Here is a 20,302-nt window from a genome sequence, read left to right on the forward strand (position 1 = left end):
TGGGTAGTTTGAAGTAATTCTTAGAAAAATATAGTAATTTTTTTTAGATAATTGTTTACAATACTGTATGTGGTAATGTATAGGCTGGGCTATCAATACACATTACCCTTATCAATGTTAAAGGTACTGGAAAAGTTACGATACTTTAGCTATATATATAATATATATATATATATATATATATATATATATATATATATATATATATATATATATATAATATGGCGTGTATTTATGATAGCGGCCACCTGTATTTATTATGTCTAACTTAGAATACCGTAGTATAAGGGGTGTCGGCGGGGGGGGGGGGGGCGTTAGCCCCCCCCCCCCGTTAAGTAAGTAGGTAAGGACACGGCTGTTAGGTTAGGGGTGAAAGGTTAGGTTAGTTGATGTCTATTTTTAATAAACATGTGAGGAACTGGCCGCTGATATACAAAGGCTCTATATATATATATATAAATGTATAAGTATAGATATATATATATATATATATATATAGATATATATATATATATATATATATATATATATATATATATATATAAAAACGAGGTACCATCTGTATTTTATGTATTTCAGACCACAATTATGAATAACTATAGAACACTGCAATAAAGGACATAGGAACTCGCTTAATTGATTAGATCTTTACATAAACACTTTTGATTTCCATATAATACTAGCGGAAAACTTTATTAATGAAGTTATGTATTTTAATGAAAATCATTAAATTATTTATCTTGGCCCTTGGTACAGGAGCCTCCTTCCCTCCCATTGGTGCAGAAAAACACTTCTGTTGTAAGATACTTGTTCGGACCGGGCTGAACTTAGAAAATATTGCTGTGGTAAAGGTAAATTATAATATTATTTAAAATGATAAAATTACTTCATATTATGGTTTATCGGATCATAGTGAAGAACATTTCCCCATAAAGAAAAACTATTTGACGAGTAATAAAAAGATATCGCCTGTTCCAACAAACTACATTCTACCCGAGCAAAAACCAAGGTAACTAAACCCTTTTACCCCCCAAAGGACGTACTGGTACGTTTCACAAAACTCATCCCTTTACCCCCATGGACGTACCGGTACGTCCTTGCAAAAAAATGCCATTTAAAATTTTTTTTGCATATTTTTTTATAATTTTTTGAGAAAATTCAGGCATTTTCCAAGAGAATGAGACTAACCTGACCTCTCTATGACAAAAATTAAGGCTGTTAGAGCAATTTTAAAAAAAATTACTGCAAAATGTGCTTGAAAAAAATTAACCCCTGGGGGTTAAGGTTTGGAAATCAAATCCCCTGGGGGTAAAAGGGTTAATTATATGTTAGATGAAAAAAATAATGGCAAAATTCTTTCTCATGGGGCTAACATGCGTAGCGAAATGTTTGGTTTGCCAGGATGGGAAAAATGAGATAATGTTTACCTGCGAGTGAAGTGAGCTAGTCGAGACACAAAACGATAAGATATTAATTTGGTGTACAAATATACAGATAAATAAGCTCAATTATGTAAGACGGGAATTTTAGTACGATGAACACATCTATGAACGACTATAAAAATATGGTAAAGTCTCCAGTGTTTAGAGTAACAATAAAAATTTTGTAAAGTTTCCAGTGTTTAGAGTAACTATAGAAATATCGTAATTCTCTAGAGTTTAGAGTAACTGTTTTATTACAATGACTGGTTTTCTATGGTGATGACTGGCAGAAACATCAGAGTTTAAAAAAAGTTTACTTAAATATACAATTATTGTGGTACATGGTATATTTTAAGGTGTTTCGAACGTAATTGATGGCAATATGTAGCGCAAACCATAGCTTTTCAGCTATGGTCGTTTACCTACCATAACTCAAAAACTATGGATTTCTGCCAGAAATCCTTTTCAGAAACTTTCAAAACACCAGAAAATACAGTACATTATATAAGGGTTATTATCTACAAACCATTTGTTGCTCTGTTTTATAATTTTATCCATAATTGTTGGTGTGAACCACATTTCTTAATTTTTCCCTATTCCTAATAATTAGGCTGTGTAATAATTTTAAATCTTTCTACTGCACATTTGGAAAGTTTGTGGATTGGTAGATATGATTCGTCTCAAGCTTATAAAAATCCCCTTTCATAAAAATTGTAAATGACTGGAAAAACGGCATTTCAAAGGAAATAAGCATAAGAGCACCACTTAGCGTAAGGTTCCTACCTAACCTAACCTAAGAGGAGTATTATTTTCCAGGGGAGGATGGGTTTGTGTCCCTTAGACTACCGTATCCTTTGTTAACCAATTTCATTCCTGAAATTGGGTTTCCCAGACTTGAATCCTAGACCAGAAAACTTGAAAAATAAGTTTTTTCCCATACTAACAAACCTTCCGTTATTCATTCGGATTATCTTTTGGCGGAGCTGAAAGGTAGCCATTAGACTTTAATTGCGAGATGGCAACCCTGCCTAACCGCTTGAGCAGGTAGGCTGGGGGGTACCCAGTTGCCTCTATATATACACTCAGCAGTGAGAGATGCCACTTTTTCTTTAGGCTCGGTAGAGATCGGACATATCCTCTCTTTCCCTGACTGTCCTTTGACTTTGATTTTGCTTTCTCTTTTTCAGTTATGCTTGTTCTCTCTACGATTGCCTTCATGCGAATCTGTCCAGGGCGCGAAGGTGCCGCTTGTGGTACTTTCATGTCTTCGTTGGAGACTGACCCGTACTCTCCGTGTCCTTCGTTCAGAGGGCATCGCTGTGAGCAGGGTTTGCCCTGCGCAGAGTGTAGGGAGTGGCCTGCCTCCCAATGAGAGAAATATTGGCGGCACAGGAAGAAGGCTAAGCGCGATCTTTCTCCCTTAGAGGCTAGGAAAGCACGTTCTTCTCGCACTCCTAAATCTCTTTCTAAAGTTCCTTCTCTCGCGCTCTTCTGAGGGACGATCGAGTGGGAGCGCAGACCGACTAACTCTTTGGCAACACCGGGGTACTGGGCAATTGTTGCTTCCCCTAGAGGAGCAACTTCACCTCCAACTGCCTTGGAGCCATTTACCCTTTTAGATCTTTTGCAGGTGTGGCCGACCTTTGGGATTTCAAGACCCCCTTCAAAGGAGCTGCTGCTGCGCATCTTCAGCGTGGTGCTAGGAAGGACCCTTCTCCTGAGCCGTCAACGTCTCGTGCTCTGCAACGGTGCGAGGTCCATCTTTCACCCTCGCCTGGTCCTTTCACGGGCGGATGAGGTCATCGCTCATGTTTGCCTCCCCAAAGGCCTCCTGCTGACGACGAACCCGCTCGCCATCCTGGGGCCTCATCGTCCTGTAACCCCCAACCTTCTGTTTCTCCCCCACCGTAACCAGTGCTCATACCACCAGCAGCGTTGAAGGACGAGCATTGTCATCGCCTCGCCCTTCTGGAGACTTTTCCCTTGATCGCTGTTCGCAACGATCGGAAGATCTGATGGATCGTAGGTCATCATGATCTGAACGCTCTTCCTCTGGAAGGCGTTCACGCTCTAGAGTTTCGCGCTCATGAGACTTAGGTTTTGACGCTCGCCTCAGAGGCGTTCCTCTTCGCGAGAAGTCTTGCGATCGCGCTCTGAATGATCTCGAGCACAATCTAGACCTAGGTTCAGACACTTGCTTTCTAGATCATAATGATTTAAGTCCCGAGAACGGCTCTCGCGAGTACGACTGTCTCATTCATGAGGGAGGTGTTCACGCTCGCGAGGGTACCGTTCACGAGAATGACGTTCTTTTTCGCGAGGCCAACGCTCACGTTTGCGAGATAGGCATTTGCGATGTTCATGCCGTTCACGAACGAGAGCTAGACGCTCTCGTTCACAATCACGAACCGCGTGTTCCTGATCAAGGTCTAGATGATTCTCATCTAGAGGTAGAGGTAAGCGCTCGTGCAGTCCTTCAGCGCAGAGCTCCTCAACCCGACCTTCTTCCAAACGACCCAGGACCGATCCTGATTATGAGAAAGACCACTCCTCAGACAGACGTCCAGCCAAACCTCTAGTGTCTTTCACTGCCTGGGAAGTATTAGCAAAGCGCTCGTCTATGCGACGCTTGGAAACGCGTCCCGCTGCGACACTTTCTCCAGCGGTAAGAGTAGTTCCTACTTAGAGGCCGTCTCTACCGACTTCGTTGGACGTAGGTGCTTCTCTGAGGCTGCAGGAAGGCGTTAATTCCTATTCTCTTATGGCTCCCAGTGTTCCTCTCGTGAGCACTTCTGCTCATGAATCGCGTCAGTTGATGCGTAAAACTCGCGATTTTGCGTGCGAATCTCTTAATTTCGCGAGAAAATTGACGATTTCCTCAAGCAATTCACGAGAAGATATGTCGGAACCGCAAGCAGGTGTGATACCAACAGGTTTACCTTGACCTTCTGCTTCTTCAACAACCAATGGAAGACCAACACCCTTTCCAGAGGGTTTCAAGGAGCTGTCGAATAGGTTCACCAATGTTCCTATTTGTCCGGACCTTCCTTCTCGTCCGAAGGACCGTGTTCCCCTGCCTCAGAGGTTACCACCTCTGTTGACTAGAGCTACTTCTAGAGTTCCCCCCAAGGGTCACTCTCCTCCTATACCTAGGGAAGTCCAGGGCTTACCTAGAGGATCAGAACTTCCCCCATGGGTGAGTACTTAAATCACCAACCTGCTGAAATCTCTGAATGTGGCTCTTCCACCGCCTCATCCTTCATCTGTCTCAGTCAAGGCAACCCCGAGGATGCCCTTGGAGCCATCGTCGAGTTCTTCCGTTGTGAGTCAAGACCCTAGAAGGAAAGCAACGGCAGGCAAATCGTGCAGATCACCTCCACCCTGATCTTATGCTGAAGGTCCTCAAACTGACTCTTATTTGGCCAACCTACCCTTTACTCCAGTGAAGGCAAGGGAGTTCATAACTAAGAGACAGAAAAGACGGAAGAGAGGCGTAAGTACACCTCACGCTATCATCCACCCTAGGAGGAGTAGGGACTTGGGCTCGCCCAGGGAAATAACGGTAACCAACCATCCCTTCAATCCTCAAGAGATTGAGGCAGTGCTTTTTGGATTAACGTCCGGTTTCCTTACCTTCTCCAGAGGAGGAGCCTTCAGCTTCTATTGCCAATGCTTCGTCGGGGGCCTCGAAAACCTCGCAAGTTCCCCTTCGTAAGACCGTGGAGGAACGTCCTGTGCGTAGGGAATTGAAGGAATGTAAAATGTAACCCAAGAACGCTGTGGCAAGGAAAGCTCGTATGGCTGAGGCACAAAGAAGGTCCCCTGTGGCGGGTCCCTCTAGTGATACAGTTGACTACCCTGACCTACCCCAGACTCTGAATGTGAGCCTGGAGGTGGACGATCCCTTGGATTACGATGATGAGTGTCTTCCAAAGGCGGCTAGTCCGAATTATCACTCGGAACAAGAGGTGCGAGTCTGAGCATACCTTTTGGCAGGGTCCCGCTTGTATGAGGGCCATCAATAGGATGTTTACTCCTGACTTCACCATCCAGGAGGGGAAGGATATGGCTCTCGATGAGATATTCGAGACCTAGAAGCCAAAAGGAAAGCTATCGCCCAGATAGCTGGAACTTCTAGCTCCTTGAGGGCAGGTTCCTCCTCTCGGTCCCTTCCACTTCCTTTAGTTTTACTAAGGAAGTATTACAAGATCGAAGGGGAACCTCATTTCACCATGTTCCTCGATCCTTCGGTAGAGTCCGTAACGTCGAGTGTCCCGACTGAAACCCTTTCCTCTCTGAGGATCTCCCTCTCGTCAGTTAAGCTCCTAAACATAGAGAGAGGCGCGAAGTACGCCATGCAGGCTGCTTCATGGCTTGATCTATGGCTAGGATCCTTGGGCTTCGTGGTCTGCTCCCACGATCTTTTGAAGGAGTCGGCCAAGAAGACACTTGTTGTCTTTCCTGTTGTCTGGTACCCGAACTCTTGAGTTTTTGTCGCACCATGTCGTCAGCCTGTGGGCGAATGCCATACTCGAGAGAAGGGATACAGTCATCGGGAAGTTCCATAAGCAGGTGCCGAAGGTGGAAGTCTCCCGGTTGAGGAACTCCACTCTTGAGAGTTCTTCTCTCTTCGTTTCAGAAGAGATAGAGAGGGCTGCTTAGCGATGGAGGAAATCATTGAACGACTCTCTCCTCCATAGAATCATGACATTGAGGCCTTATGGTAGACCTGCAGCTCTGCAAGTTCCTTCCTCTTCACATCCGTCAACTTCCAGGGCCTCTGGACCTTCAAAGGTGTCTAAGCGGCTCTTTTCATCCAAAGGCCAGAAAGCGACCAAGTCCTTCAGAGGAAAGAAGGGAAAAAAGAAAGGTGGCCGAGGTGGTCACTCCCAGTAGGAAGGGCATTCCTCCTCATCTACCACTTGTGGGTGGATGCCTACAGGGCCGCTGGCAGAAGTGGCAGCTCCACCGGGTGGAACTCTTGACGGTCGAAGTGATGGTCTAAGATATCACGTCCTGTTCATTCAATCTCTCCCTCCTCTGACTCGGGATCCAGTGCATCTAAGCTTCTATGTGAAGGGCCGAAGTCCAGCCCATGCTACAGAAGGGTGCTTTCCAATCGCGGTACCATGACCTTTTTCACTTGGTGAAAAAGGTGACTGGAGGCTGGAGACCAGTCATCGATCTCTCTCCTCTGAACAAGTTTGTGCAACAGACTCATTCAGAATGGAAACGGCAGAGACGGTCATCCGATCGGTTCGTCCAAGGGACTTCATGTGCACATTGGGTCTGGAGGACGCATACTTCCAGATACCAATCCATCTGTCTTCAAGGAAGTATCTAAGATTCATACATGAAAAGACATACCAGTTCAAGGTTCTATGCTTCGGGCTCACGACAGCTCCTCAAGTATTCACCAGAGTGTTCGCCCAAATGTCATCTTGGGCGCACAGGAACGGCATCCGTCTTCTCGGATATCTGGACGACTGGCTGATCCTAGTAGACTCAGAGACAACCTTTCCTCGTCATCGAGACATGCTTCTGGAGTTTTGTCAGGATCTTGGGTTCCTGATAAATCGGGAGAAGTCATTACTGCACCCTTCTCTAAGGCTGATATATCTCTGTATGATTATAGACACCGTCCATGAGAAAGTCTTCCCATCGGATGAAAGAGTACATAGACTGAAGGAAGTTGCCGCGCCCTTCAGAAGAGAAGTTCTTCCGGCCTCTCGTTGGTCGAGTCTCTTAGGCCATCTGACCTCTGTCATTTGTCCCTCTTAACGAGAATGCCTTGATGAAGTCATTGGGCTTCAGCACGGCATATCATTCCCGTGCTGAAGGCTTGTGACGGGCAAGAGGGCTCTCGAACTGGGGAATTTCTTTTCCTCAGTTTGACTCTAAATTTCTCTCATTCTTTTTCTATTACCTCTATTGCTTATTCCTCCTTCATAATTATCAGCTGTCTCCAACCTTGCTGTCAAAACTCTTTTACCCATTTCACTGTCCAGGTTTTTTAGAGGGGACATTGTATCCATGATCGGTTTTTATTTCAAAATCAATTGTGGGAGCTGTGGTGGTCTTGCCAACTGCCCGAAAATGTTTGGACACCTAGGAGTGTCAGTATTCCCATACTGGCACGCGGAACTATCTCTTAGGAAATTTGGCCTTCGGATTCCAGGGGTTGGCGATTTTATAGAGATAGGACTCTCGGCATTCTGTCCGGTTTGCCTGCCACTATGATTAGAGTGGGGATGATTGTATTCTTGAAATGCTCTCAGTCCCATCAAGCGGGTTTGGCATACACTTGAGCCACTCTAATCATAGTGGTACCATCCCTTTGTGGTAGGGTAGGGAGTGGACATTTGGTAAGCAGCTTTCACAGGTGTCATTGGTGGAGAAATTAATTCCAGGAAAGGCTAACGGTGTCTTCTTTGGAATTTCAGACAGTCTTAATTTTTTCTCTCCCTTAAACTATATTTTTTTCCATTTTTTTTTTTTCATTGTTATTATGACCCCTTCCCTCCCCTTGAAAAAAATAATTAATGAGTAAACTTAATATTCCCCGTACCCCTGGATCAAATGGCGAACCCCAGACACCGTTGACGACTTCTGCTTGTTTAAATAGGGAAAGCTCTGTTGACAACCTCGGCAATAAAAAGGATTCCTCCAACAATACTTCTTTGACCAGTGTTGTTAAAGACAATTTATCGGCACTGGTGGAGAATGATGCTTGTAATAACCGTAATACTTTACTCTCTGGTTCTGGCTCATTACCAGATCCAACAAAAAATCTGAAAATTCTCCACTTAAAAAACATACCAATTGGTTGTAGCTATGACATAATTCATGAACCTTCTGTAGATTTGGAGCAATCAAAGAAATTTTAATGGAGCTTAATGGTAGTAAAGGCTTTTGGGAAGCTTGGGTATCATTTTCAAGTTTTGAGATTGCTTTAGAAGCAAATAAAAATTTAGAGAGCATAAAAATTGACAATTGTTTGATTTCTGGGGCTTTATGTGATAAAGCACCAAGACACCTAGAGGTATATAAACCAGAAGAATGGATGGAAAAAGAAATAGAGCATAGACTTCCAGAAGTAAGAACCCCCAAGCCCCCAACATGGATAATTGCATCTGGAAAGATAGATAATTATAACTATTATAAGATTAGTAAATTTATACAAAAAAAAGTTGGATTAATTAAAAGTAAGGATATTAGTAGATACGGTAAGCAATCTGTTTTGATTAATGCAAAATCAGATACTCAAGCTCACATGCTTTGTGGCATGAAGATTGCAGAAATTGATCCTATTAAGGATATTAAACCACATATGAGCTTCAGCTATGGTAAAGGAGTAGTTTTTGATAAAGATCTATATGAATTCTCAGAACCAGAAATTCTGGACATGTGCCCTGCTAATGTTTGGAAAGTAAGTAAGATCCCTCAAACAAGCATGGTAGTTTTAACATTTGAAACCCCTGTTATACCAGATCATATAATTATTGAGAATGAAAGAGTACGTGTTCGAGAATATAAACCTAGGCCTTTACAATGCTTTAATTGTTTCAAGTACGGTCACCCTTCCCGGTACTGCAATAATACGAAGATCTGTATTAACTGTTCTTTGTTAGAACATGGCCAATGCAACAGAGATACAACCTGTGCAAACTGTAAAGATAATCATAAACCAAATGATAAAAGATGTAGAGAATACAAGAATGAAGAAGCTGCAATCTTGAAAGCAAATGCTGAACATATAAGTGTAGGTTATGCAAAGCATTTACTCGATCGGCAACTTAATTTTGCTCGCACGGTTAAGATGCCAACAAAAGATTATAATCCACTACCCCTTACTACCACAGGGGGACCAGTGGCAGCACCTGGCCCGCCAGGTGCATCTCCCTTAGTGGTAGTAGCCCAGCCATCTGGGTCAAGTGCTCAGGCTATAAAAGCCAGAGCACAAACCTCCAAAGAGGCCAATATGGTGTCCAACACACCAAAAGTATTGTCACCGATAGGAGCATCTCCCCTAGAGGTAGTAGCCCAGCCTTCTGGGTTAAGTGCTCGAACTGTTGAAGTTCTAGCACAATCCTCCAAGGAAGCCAATGTGGCTTCCACCACCTTAAATGTATTGTGTCAGGCAGAATCTCTACCTGATTTGATGGAGATTGGAAAACAAGATCTTCCAAAGAGGAAAAGGTCCCCATCATCCTCACCTTCATCTAAGTCAGGTAAGTTCCCTACTGCTCATGATCCTAAGGTTGACTCTTATAAAGATCCTAGAAAGAAAGAAAAGAAGAGTGGTGGCCTAGTAAAGCCTTCCATCTCCAGGCCTTACATGGCTTCATCTGAAAAGTCCCAAAAGACAAATGAGACAAAGAAAAATAATAACAAAAGATAATGTCTATCATCCAGTGGAATTGCAGAGGTCTAAGTACTAGCATTGAGCAAATAAAAACTTTAACCAGGGACTCAGACACGAAGGTAATTTGCCTACAGGAAACCAAGATCAGTGACAAACCATTTAATCCTGGACTCAATTATCATTTTTGTAGATCCCCTCCTTTGCAAGCTGCAAGAGCTCAAGGTGGTACAGGTTTTATTATTCACAAATCTGTAAAATTTGAAACAATCCCACTCAATACACCACTACAGGCATGTGCAGTTAGAACTCATATCGGGAAAAAAATTACTTTATGCTCGCTATATATTGAACCATCCTTAGAACTTTTCCTCTTAGATCATGCTGGTAATCCAAGAAGGCTTAGACTTTCTGACCTCCAAGACTTGATCAATCAGCTTCCTGCCCCTTTTATTTTAATGGGTGATTTTAATGCAAAGCATACTTTATGGGGTGGAAATGTGTGCGATAGATGGGGTAATCTTGTTAAAGAATTAATCAACAACAATGATGTAATACTAATGAATGATGGTTCTCCAACTAGGTATGATGTATTCCACAACTCTACATCAGCCATTGATTTGTCAATCTGTTCCTCATCCATTCGATTGGACTACCTTTGGTCAGTAAATGAACACCTACATGGCAGTGACCATTGGCCAATAATGTTAAATTATGTCCATAATCTTCCTTCTCAGTGTCCACCAAAATGGAAGATAGATGAGGCAGACTGGGCAGCTTATGAAAACTGTTCACACACTGATAAAGAATATGATGAATTTACATCTCCAGTGCATGCCTATCAACATCTTGAAAATATTATTGATGATAATGCTAGCAAGTTTATACCTAAAACATGCGGTTTACCTCATCGCTCTGTAGTTCCTTGGTGGAGTAAAGAATGTGCCAACGCAAGAAAAGTGACCCGAACTTGCTTCAGAAGATACTTGAGGACAAACTATTTAGCAGATAGAATAGCATATCTCAGAGCCTGTGCCAAACAAAAAAGAATTTTTAAAAAAGCAAAGAGAGCATCTTGGAAGAAATATATATCTAATATTAATACCAAAACTCCTTCAAAGGAAATATGGGACAAGATTAGAAAACTTCAAGGTAAATTCGTCCCTAAGCCTCTACCAATATTAAGGGAAAATAATAGATATATATCTGACCCCAAAGATGTAGCAGAGGTTCTTGCTAAGCACTTTGCTCATGTATCAAGTGCTGACAACTATTCCCCAGCATTTCAACAAATTAGAGCATCAACATCTGTTGTTCCTCCTGCTTCTTCAAATACTGAAGCTTTTAACCTGCCTTTTAGTATGGAGGAGATGCAAAATGCTATCTCCAGCTTTTCTTTAACTGCCCCAGGTGAGGATGGCATCCGGTATGAAATGATATCACATCTTCCAGTGGATACCAAGGAATTGGATACCAAGGAATTTTTATTAGAAACCTTTAATGGTCTATGGGCTTCCCATACATCTCCTGATTCCTGGCATACTTCAATTGTAATTCCAGGCCACAAGTCTGGTAAAGACCCAGAACTGCCATCTAGTTATAGGCCCATATCCTTGACCAGTTGCCTATGCAAACTATTTGAGAGAATGATCAACAACAGACTTGTGTGGTATCTAGAATCAAAAAATCTTTTATCTAACAGACAGTTTGGTTTTAGGAAGAACCGAAGTACTCTAGACCCTTTGCTGATGTTATCAAGGGAAATTTCAAATCCTTTTTCTAACCAAAACCAGGTGGTGGGTGTCTTTTTTGACCTCGAAAAGGCATATGACACCACCTGGGGGGGTGGTATTTTAAAGCAATTGGCCTCGTGGGGTATAGGAGGACATATGTTCTCTTTTATTGAAGAATTTTTATCAAACCGCTCCATTAAAGTGAGAGTAGGGTCAGAACTATCTTCATCCTACATGCAAGAAGAAGGTGTCCCCCAAGGCAGCGTATTGAGTGTGACCTTGTTTGCTGTTGCAATTAATAGTCTCATTAGTCACATACCTCCTGGCATACAAGGATCACTATTTGTCGATGACTTTGCAATTTATTGTAGTGGATCATCTGCACTACAAGCATGCCAAAATCTTCAAATTGCAATAAATGCTGCTTCCGCATGGGCAAATTCTTGCGGATTCATGTTTTCTCCTCAGAAGACCAAAGCCATTCGCTTTACTCGTACTCGTAAAAGGGAAGAGATCCCCACCCTTTTCTTAAATGATTGTATTTTGCCATATGAGGATAGTGTCAAGTTTCTTGGAGTCATTTTCGACAAGAAAATGACATTTGGTCCCTATATAAATGACCTATCTATCAGGGTTAAGAAGTCACTGAACATTCTGAAAGTGATATCGCATTTTGATTGGGGTGCTGATAGAACAACTTTGCTCAGAATTTATACATCTTTGTGTCTGAGCAAGTTAGACTATGCATGCCAAATATATGGGTCAGCTACAAAGACTTTACTTGGAAAGCTTGATATTGTTCACAATGCTGGGCTTCGCATCTGCACAGGTGCTTACAGAACATCCTCCATTGACAGTCTCTATGTTGATTCTGGCATACCTCCCCTTTCCATTCGCAGAGAGGAGTTGAGTTTGAGGTTTTTAGCTAGGTCCCTTGCTGTGAGAAACAATCCTAACTGTAAATATGTTAGGGCGCCTTTAGATCGGGCTCCTAACAGATCTAGAGTGCCTAAGCCTTTGGAAGTACAGCTGAAAAATGATGCTAGAGAAGTAGGCTTGTTAACAGCACAGATAGCAGAGGTAGGATATCCCAAGTCTCCTCCTTGGTGTAATCCACCTGTTAAAGTATGTTTTACGGCAGGAGGGAAAAATACCTTACCTAGTAGGGTAATGAAAAGTGAGTTTTTAAATCATGCTGCTCAACATCATGGGAAACATGTTTTTACAGATGGCTCCAAATCGGCTGCAGGAGTTGGAAGTGCAGCTGTGGTGGAGGATATTGTTATTAGAAGGAAACTCCCATCCTCTTGTTCAATTTTTACTGCTGAGCTGTACGCAATAATTCTCGCAGTCCAACATATTTTTAAAAATGGCAACCAAAATAGTTTTTATACAATTTTTACGGATTCCAATAGTGTTTTACTCTCATTAAAACAAATTATGCCAGGCCATCATCTAGTACAAGAGGTGCAGGACTGGTTAGTACTTCTGCAATCTAGGAAGAGTATCAGTGTTCACTTCTGTTGGGTCCCTGCCCATGTTGGGGTGGATGGGAATGAACAAGTAGATAAGGCAGCAAAGGAAGCTTCAGGGCTAAGTAATCCATCCCCCTTGAGGATTCCTTACAAAGATCTTAAAAGTGAGATTCATCTTTACTGTAAAAATAAGTGGCAAGCTCGATGGTCTGAACTGACCACCAATACAAAATTGAAACAAATCCACCCATTGGTGGATAAATGGTCATCTTGTAATTCTACAAGTAGAAGGGATACCATTATTTTAACTAGGCTGCGTATTGGCCATACACATGCAACGCACAATTATTTAATGAAGAGTGGGGAAGGGAGACAGGCCCCTCTTTGTAATACCTGTCAAGTGACAATGGATGTTAAACATATTTTAGTCGATTGTCCTGTTTTTAATCTCCAGAGGAGGACACATTTACTCCAGGACAAACCGTTAAGAGATATACTGGGGGAAAACTGTAATACCCTGAACTTGAGAAAATTTATACAAAGTATTGGGTTATATTACGAGCTATAATTGATTTTATTAATATGTTATTTTTATTAATAAAATAAATTTTTGAATATACTTACCCGATAATCATGTAGCTGTCAACTCCGTTGCCCGACAGAATTCTATGGAGGGATACGCCAGCTATCACAATACTAGAAGGGGGTGTACTTACCAGCGCCACCTGTGGCCAGGTACTCAAGTACTTCTTGTTGACACCTCCTCAATTATTCCTCGGTCCACTGGTTCTCTCTGGGGAGGAAGGGAGGGTCGATTAAATCATGATTATCGGGTAAGTATATTCAAAAATTTATTTTATTAATAAAAATAACATTTTTCAATATTAAACTTACCCGATAATCATGTAGCTGATTCACACCCAGGGAGGTGGGTGAAAACCAGTGTACAAGATTAAAGGATAGCTAAGTATCCCATATTTCATATAACAGTTATCTCAAATAACAATGAAATAATAAGTACCTGGTAAGTAAGTCGAATAGAACCGTTACTCTGCCTCTTTATTTAAAGTTCGTCTTCCTTACTGAGCGCAGCGTTCCTCTTGGAGGCTGAATCAACCCAAAGGTGCCAAAGTACACGGGGTTGCAACCCCTACTAAAGGACCTCTACCAAACCTTTAACCCAGGCGCTTCTCAAGAATGAATAGACCACCCGCCAAATCCAAGGATGCGGAAGGCTTCTTAGCCTACCGTAACAACCATAAAAACAACAATAAAAGTATTCAAGAGAAAGGTTAAAAAAGGTTATGGGATTAAGGGAATGTAGTGGCTGAGCCCTCACCTACTACTGCACTCGCTGCTACGAATGGTCCCAGGGTGTAGCAGTTCTCGTAAAGAGACTGGACATCTTTCAGATAAAATGATGCAAACACTGACTTGCTCCTCCAATAGGTTGCATCCATTATGCTCTGCAGAGAACGGTTTTTATTAAAGGCCATCGAAGTAGCTACAGCTCTTACTTCGTGGGTCCTTACCTTCAGCAATGCAAGGTCTTCCTCCTTTAAGTGAGAATGTGCTTCTCTGATCAGAAGCCTTATATAATACGAAAGCCCATTCTTGGACATGGGTCTCGAGGGTTTCTTGATGGCACACCATAAGGCTTCTGACTGTCCTCGAATAGGTTTAGACCTCTTAAGATAATATTTGAGAGCTCTGACAGGGCAAAGAACTCTCTCTAGTTCGTTACCTACCATGTTGGAGAGGCTAGGTATTTCGAACGATCTAGGCCAAGGACGTGAAGGAAGCTCGTTCTTTGCTAGGAATCCAAGCTGAAAAGAACATGTTGCAGATTCGGTTGTGAAACCAATGTTCTTGCTGAAGGCATGAACCTCACTGACTCTCTTAGCTGTTGCAAGGCAAACGAGAAAAAGAGTCTTGAGGGTAAGGTCCTTGAAGGAAGCTGACTGGAGAGGTTCGAACCTAGATGTCATAAGGAACCTTAAGACTACGTCTAGATTCCAGCCTGGAGTGGAAAGACGACGTTCTTTAGACGTCTCAAAAGACTTGAGAATGTCTTGAAGGTCCTTGTTGGAAGACAGGTCCAAACCTCTGTGGCGGAGAACTGAAGCCAACATACTCCTATATCCTTTAATCGTAGGTGCTGAAAGGGATCTCTCATTCCTAAGATGTAGAAGGAAGTCAGCTATTTGGATCACAGAGGTATTGGTAGAGGATATTGAATTGGCTCTACACCAGCTTCGGAAGACCTCCCACTTAGACTGGTAGACTCTACGAGTGGAAACTCTTCTAGCTCTGGCAATCGCACTGGCTGCCTCCTTCGAAAAGCCTCTAGCTCTAGCGAATCTTTCGACAGTCTGAAGGCAGTCAGCCGAAGAGCGTGGAGGTTTGGGTGCAACCTGTCTACGTGAGGTTGACGTAGAAGGTCCACTCTTAGAGGTAGAGTCCTGGGGAAGTCGACTAGCCATTGAAGTACCTCTGTGAACCATTCTCTTGCAGGCCAAAGGGGAGCAACCAGCGTCAGCCGTGTCCCTTCGTGCGAGACGAATTTCTGCAGAACTTTGTTTATTATCTTGAACGGAGGGAATGCGTACAGGTCGAGATGGGACCAGTTCAGTAGAAAAGCATCCACATGAACTGCTGCAGGGTCTGGAACAGGGGAACAGTACAGCGGAAGTCTCTTGGTTATGGAGGTGGCAAACAGATCTATGGTAGGTTGACCCCACAAGGTCCAAAGTCTGTTGCACACACTCTTGTGGAGGGTCCATTCCGTGGGAATGACCTGATTCCTTCTGCTTAGGCGATCTGCTGAAACGTTCATATCGCCCTGGATGAACCTCGTGACCAGAGTGAGGTTTAGACCTCTTGACCAAATGAGGAGGTCCCTTGCGATCTCGTAAAGGCTCCTCGAATGGGTCCCTCCTTGCTTGGAGATGTAAGCCAAGGCTGTGGTGTTGTCTGAGTTCACCTCCACCACTTTGCCTAGCAGGAGGGACTTGAAGTTCAACAGGGCTAGATGAACTGCTAGCAGTTCCTTGCAGTTGATGTGGAGTAATCCTTGTTCCTCGTTCCACATTCCCGAGCATTCCCGTCCGTCCAAGGTTGCACCCCAGCCCGAGTCCGATGCATCTGAGAAGAGATGAAGATTGGGGGTCTGAATGGTCAATGACAGACCCTCCTTGAGAAGGAGGTTGTGCTTCCACCACAGGAGAGTGGTCTTCATCTCTTGGTTGATAGGGATAGAGACTGCTTCTAGAGTCGAACCCTTGTCCCAATGAGCTGCAAGATGGAATTGAAGAGGGCGGAGGTGGAGTCTTCCTAGCTCGACAAACAGGGCCAGTGATGAGAGGGTCCCTGTGAGACTCATCCACTGTCTCACTGAGCAATTGCTCCTCTTCAGCATGCTCATGATGCACTCTAGGGCTTGGCTTATCCTGGGGGCCGATGGAAAAGCCCGAAAATCCTGACTCCGAATCTCCATTCCCAGGTACACAATGGATTAGGAGGGAATGAGTTGAGATTTCTCTATATTGACTAATAGACCTAGGTCTCTGATTAAGTCTAAAGTCCAATTGAGGTTCTCCAGACAACGACGACTCGTGGAGGCTCTCAACAGCCAGTCGTCTAGGTAGAGGGAGGCTCTGATGTTCGACAAGTGTAGGAATTTTGCTACATTCCTCATCAGATGAGTAAAGACCATAGGAGCTGTGCTTAGGCCAAAACACAGGGCTTGGAACTGATAGACAACCTTTCCGAAAACGAATCTCAGGAAAGGTTGGGAGTCTGGATGAATGGGAACGTGAAAGTATGCATCTTTCAAGTCCAACGAGACCATCCAGTCCTCCTGTCTGACCGCTGCTAAGACCGACTTGGTCGTCTCCATCGTGAACGTCTGCTTGGTGACATACTCGTTGAGAGAGCTGACGTCCAGCACCGGTCTCCAACCTCCTGTCTTCTTGGCCACAAGAAAGAGACGGTTGTAGAAGCCCGGGGATTGATGGTCCCGGACTATAACCACTGCCTTCTTCTGCACAAGTAGCGACACCTCCTGTTGCAATGCTAGCCTCTTGTCCTCTTCTTTGTAGTTGGGAGAGAGGTTGATGGGCGATGTGGTCAGAGGTGGTTTGAGGCAGAATGGAATCCTGTAACCGTTCCTCAGCCAACTGACAGACTGTGCGTCTGCACCTCTCTTCTCCCAGGCTCGCCAGAAGATCTTGAGTCTGGCTCCTACTGTTGTCTGGAGAAACGGAGAGTCAGTTTTTTCCTTTAGATGTCCTGGATCCTTTCCTAGACTTGCTCCTGTGAGAGTCTGGACGGGAGCTTCCTCGGCTGGGGGCTCTACCACGAAAGGGCGGTATGAACCTCGTAGCAGGGGTATCAGCCACTGGGGAGCGATAAGTCTTGGGGACTGAGGTGGCAACCTTAGACTTACGAGCCGATGAGGCTACAAGATCGTGCGTATCCTTTTGTATCAGGGCAGCAGACAAGTCCTTAACTAGCTCTTCGGGAAAGAGGAACTTCGAGAGCGGAGCAAAAAGGAGTTGTGACCGTTGGCAAGGTGTAATGCTGGCGGAAAGGAAGGTACACAGTTGTTCCCTTTTCTTCAACACCCCTGATACAAACATCGACGCTAGCTCGCCCGATCCATCTCTGATGGCCTTATCCATGCAGGACATTAATAGCATGGCAGAATCTTTGTCCGCAGGAGAGGTTTTCTTGCTGAGGGCCCCCAGGCACCAGTCGAGAAAGTTGAACATTTCAAATGCTCTGAACATCCCTTTCAGTAAGTGATCCAGGTCTGAGAAGGTCCAACAAACCTTCGAGCGCCTCATAGCAGTTCTCCGAGGCGAGTCCACCAGACTTGAGAAGTCAGCCTGGGCAGAGGCAGGTACTCCCAAGCCTGGTGCTTCCCCTGTGGCATACCAAACGCTCGCTTTCGAAGTGAGCTTCGTTGGAGGGAACATGAAGGAAGTCTTGCCAAGGTGTTGTTTAGACTGCAGCCACTCCCCTAAGATCCTTAAAGCCCTCTTAGAGGATCTAGCTAGGACAAGCTTAGTATAGGTGGACTTAGCTTGTTGTACGCCCAGCGAAAACTCAGATGGCGGAGAGCGGGGAATAGCAGAGACAAAGTGGTCTGGGTAAATCTCCCTGAGTAGAGCCAAGACCTTACGAAAATCAATAGACTGTGGAGAAAGCTTGGATTCGTCCACGTCTGATGAGGGATCAAGGTGTGCCTCCTCATCATCCGACACCTCATCACCAGAGTGTAGCGAAGAGATCGGACAAGAATGCTGAACCGCAGAGTCAGAACGGGTAGGAACAATAACAGTGGTTTCCTCTTCCAGTAACTGTTGAGGGAAAACCTGAGGCTCAGACTGCAAAGGCTGAACAACAGACGAAGCAGAAGGAAGGCGCATGGGTGGAGGAGGTTGACTCCTAGCAAGAGAGGTTGAACCCAAGGATTGCGCTTGCTGAGCGGAGGACGGAGGCGGAGTAGCACGTTCCTGTTCCTGTGATATGAGCGGAGCATTATGAGGTTGAGGCTGCGCAGAACAAGGTAAAGTTCTCGCAAGCTGAGGCTCCTGAGGCGCAAGTCCAGGGTGTAGAGGAGCTTGCCTTGAGGAGGGTTGAGCTCGCTGCAGCGATGGCTGAGCAGACTGACTCATGGACGGGAGAGGTTGTTGTACCTCAACCGAGAGTTGCACCACTGGTGGAGCAGCAAGGGGAGGCGGAGGAAGAGTGGAATAATCCTCCTGATCCCAAAGTAAAGGTTGCCTTAAAGAAGGCTGAGGCTGAACACCACTGGGAACAGCGAACTCAGAAAGTGGCTCAACATCGTACGCCTGGCAGATGGTGCTGCGACCAGGCGGAGCGAGCGCAGGCGGGGCGAGCGCAGGCGGAGCGAGAACAGGCGGAGGGAGTGTAGGCGGAGGCGGAGGTGCAACACTCTCAGCCCGACACTCACGAATCAAGTCCGAAAGCTGTGCTTGCATGGACTGAAGCAGAGTCCACTTGGGATCGGCAGAAACGATAGTAGACTGAGGTAAAGCCTTAACAGTCGAGCTCTGTTGTGGCAGAACCTTACTCCTCTTGGGCGGAGTACAGTCGACAGATGACTGAGGCGAGTCAGAGCTGAGCCAATGACTGCAACCTGGCTGAGCACTCGCGGACTGGACTCTACGTTTAAGCGGTCTCGAGACCTGAGACCAACGTTTCTTCCCTGACAGTTGATCAGCGGACGAGATAAAGACGGGCTCAATCGTCTGCAGGTGGGAGTGACGGTCTTTGGAAGACACGCCCGCAACCACCGAGGATAGTTCTGTGCGCCTAACAAGGCCTGCCGAACCCTTATGCCCTTCGACATTGCTTCTCCCCTGGGCATGGGAGCTTGCAAGAGGTCCCGGACTGGGAGGACGACTGGCTCGCACAGAAAAATCCTCACGCACCACACTGGCACTAACACTAGCACTTGGCACTGCACCGACACTAGCACTCGTCACAGCACTGGCACTAACTCCACCCACTGCACTCTTGACCTTCAGTTCTTTAACTTCGGCCATCAGAGACTTATGGTCACTTACCACTGACTCTACTTTATCGCCTAAAGCCTGAATAGCGCGCAAAACAACTGACATATCAGGCGGAGGGCACACAGTAGGTTCGGGGGTAGCCACTACAGGGGTAGGAAAAGGTAGGGGATCATGTAAAACAGTGAAGAGTGAGAAGAACTCCTCCTAACTCTACCTCTCTCTAACTTAGTTGAATATTTTAAAAGACGGACAAATTCCAATTCCGAAAGTCCGGCGCATTCCTCACATCGATTTTCTAACTGACAGGGCCTGTCCCTACAGTCAGAACAAGCGGTGTGAGGATCTACCGAGGCCTTCGGAATACGCCTATTGCAAGACCTACATCGTCTATGGGAGGGGGCTTGCGAAATGTCAGACATCTTGTAATCCAAAGAGTTAGCCAAAGGGGGTTCCAAAAACAAGCAAAAATCGTTAACCGTTATATCAGGACTATATAAAAGCTATCTAGCTAATATAAGAAGGTTTCCAGTAAAGCGACAGCCGTTAATCTGAGAGAATACTTCACCAAATATCCGTGAATAAACTCGAAGACCATAAGCGTATCCCAGAACGTCTTGCCGGAAGCACGACAGAGGAATAATTGAGGAGGTGTCAACAAGAAGTACTTGAGTACCTGGCCACAGGTGGCGCTGGTAAGTACACCCCCTTCTAGTATTGTGATAGCTGGCGTATCCCTCCATAGAATTCTGTCGGGCAACGGAGTTGA

The 20,302-nt window shown here is 44.7% G+C and overlaps 2 protein-coding genes across 3 annotated transcripts in view; one reads left to right on the forward strand and one right to left on the reverse strand.

Annotated features, from left to right (window-relative positions):
• Positions 1-20,302, reverse strand: part of LOC137628505 (uncharacterized) — a 34,646-nt gene that overhangs the window by 13,664 nt on the left and 680 nt on the right. The window lies entirely within an intron of this gene.
• The window catches only part of Polr3K (RNA polymerase III subunit K), a 29,558-nt gene that overhangs the window by 319 nt on the left and 8,937 nt on the right, over positions 1-20,302 (forward strand). The gene's annotated exons all lie outside the window — the stretch shown is intronic.

The sequence above is a fragment of the Palaemon carinicauda genome, chromosome 36 (assembly GCF_036898095.1).
Source record: "Palaemon carinicauda isolate YSFRI2023 chromosome 36, ASM3689809v2, whole genome shotgun sequence".
Classification (NCBI taxonomy): Eukaryota; Metazoa; Arthropoda; class Malacostraca; order Decapoda; family Palaemonidae; genus Palaemon; species Palaemon carinicauda.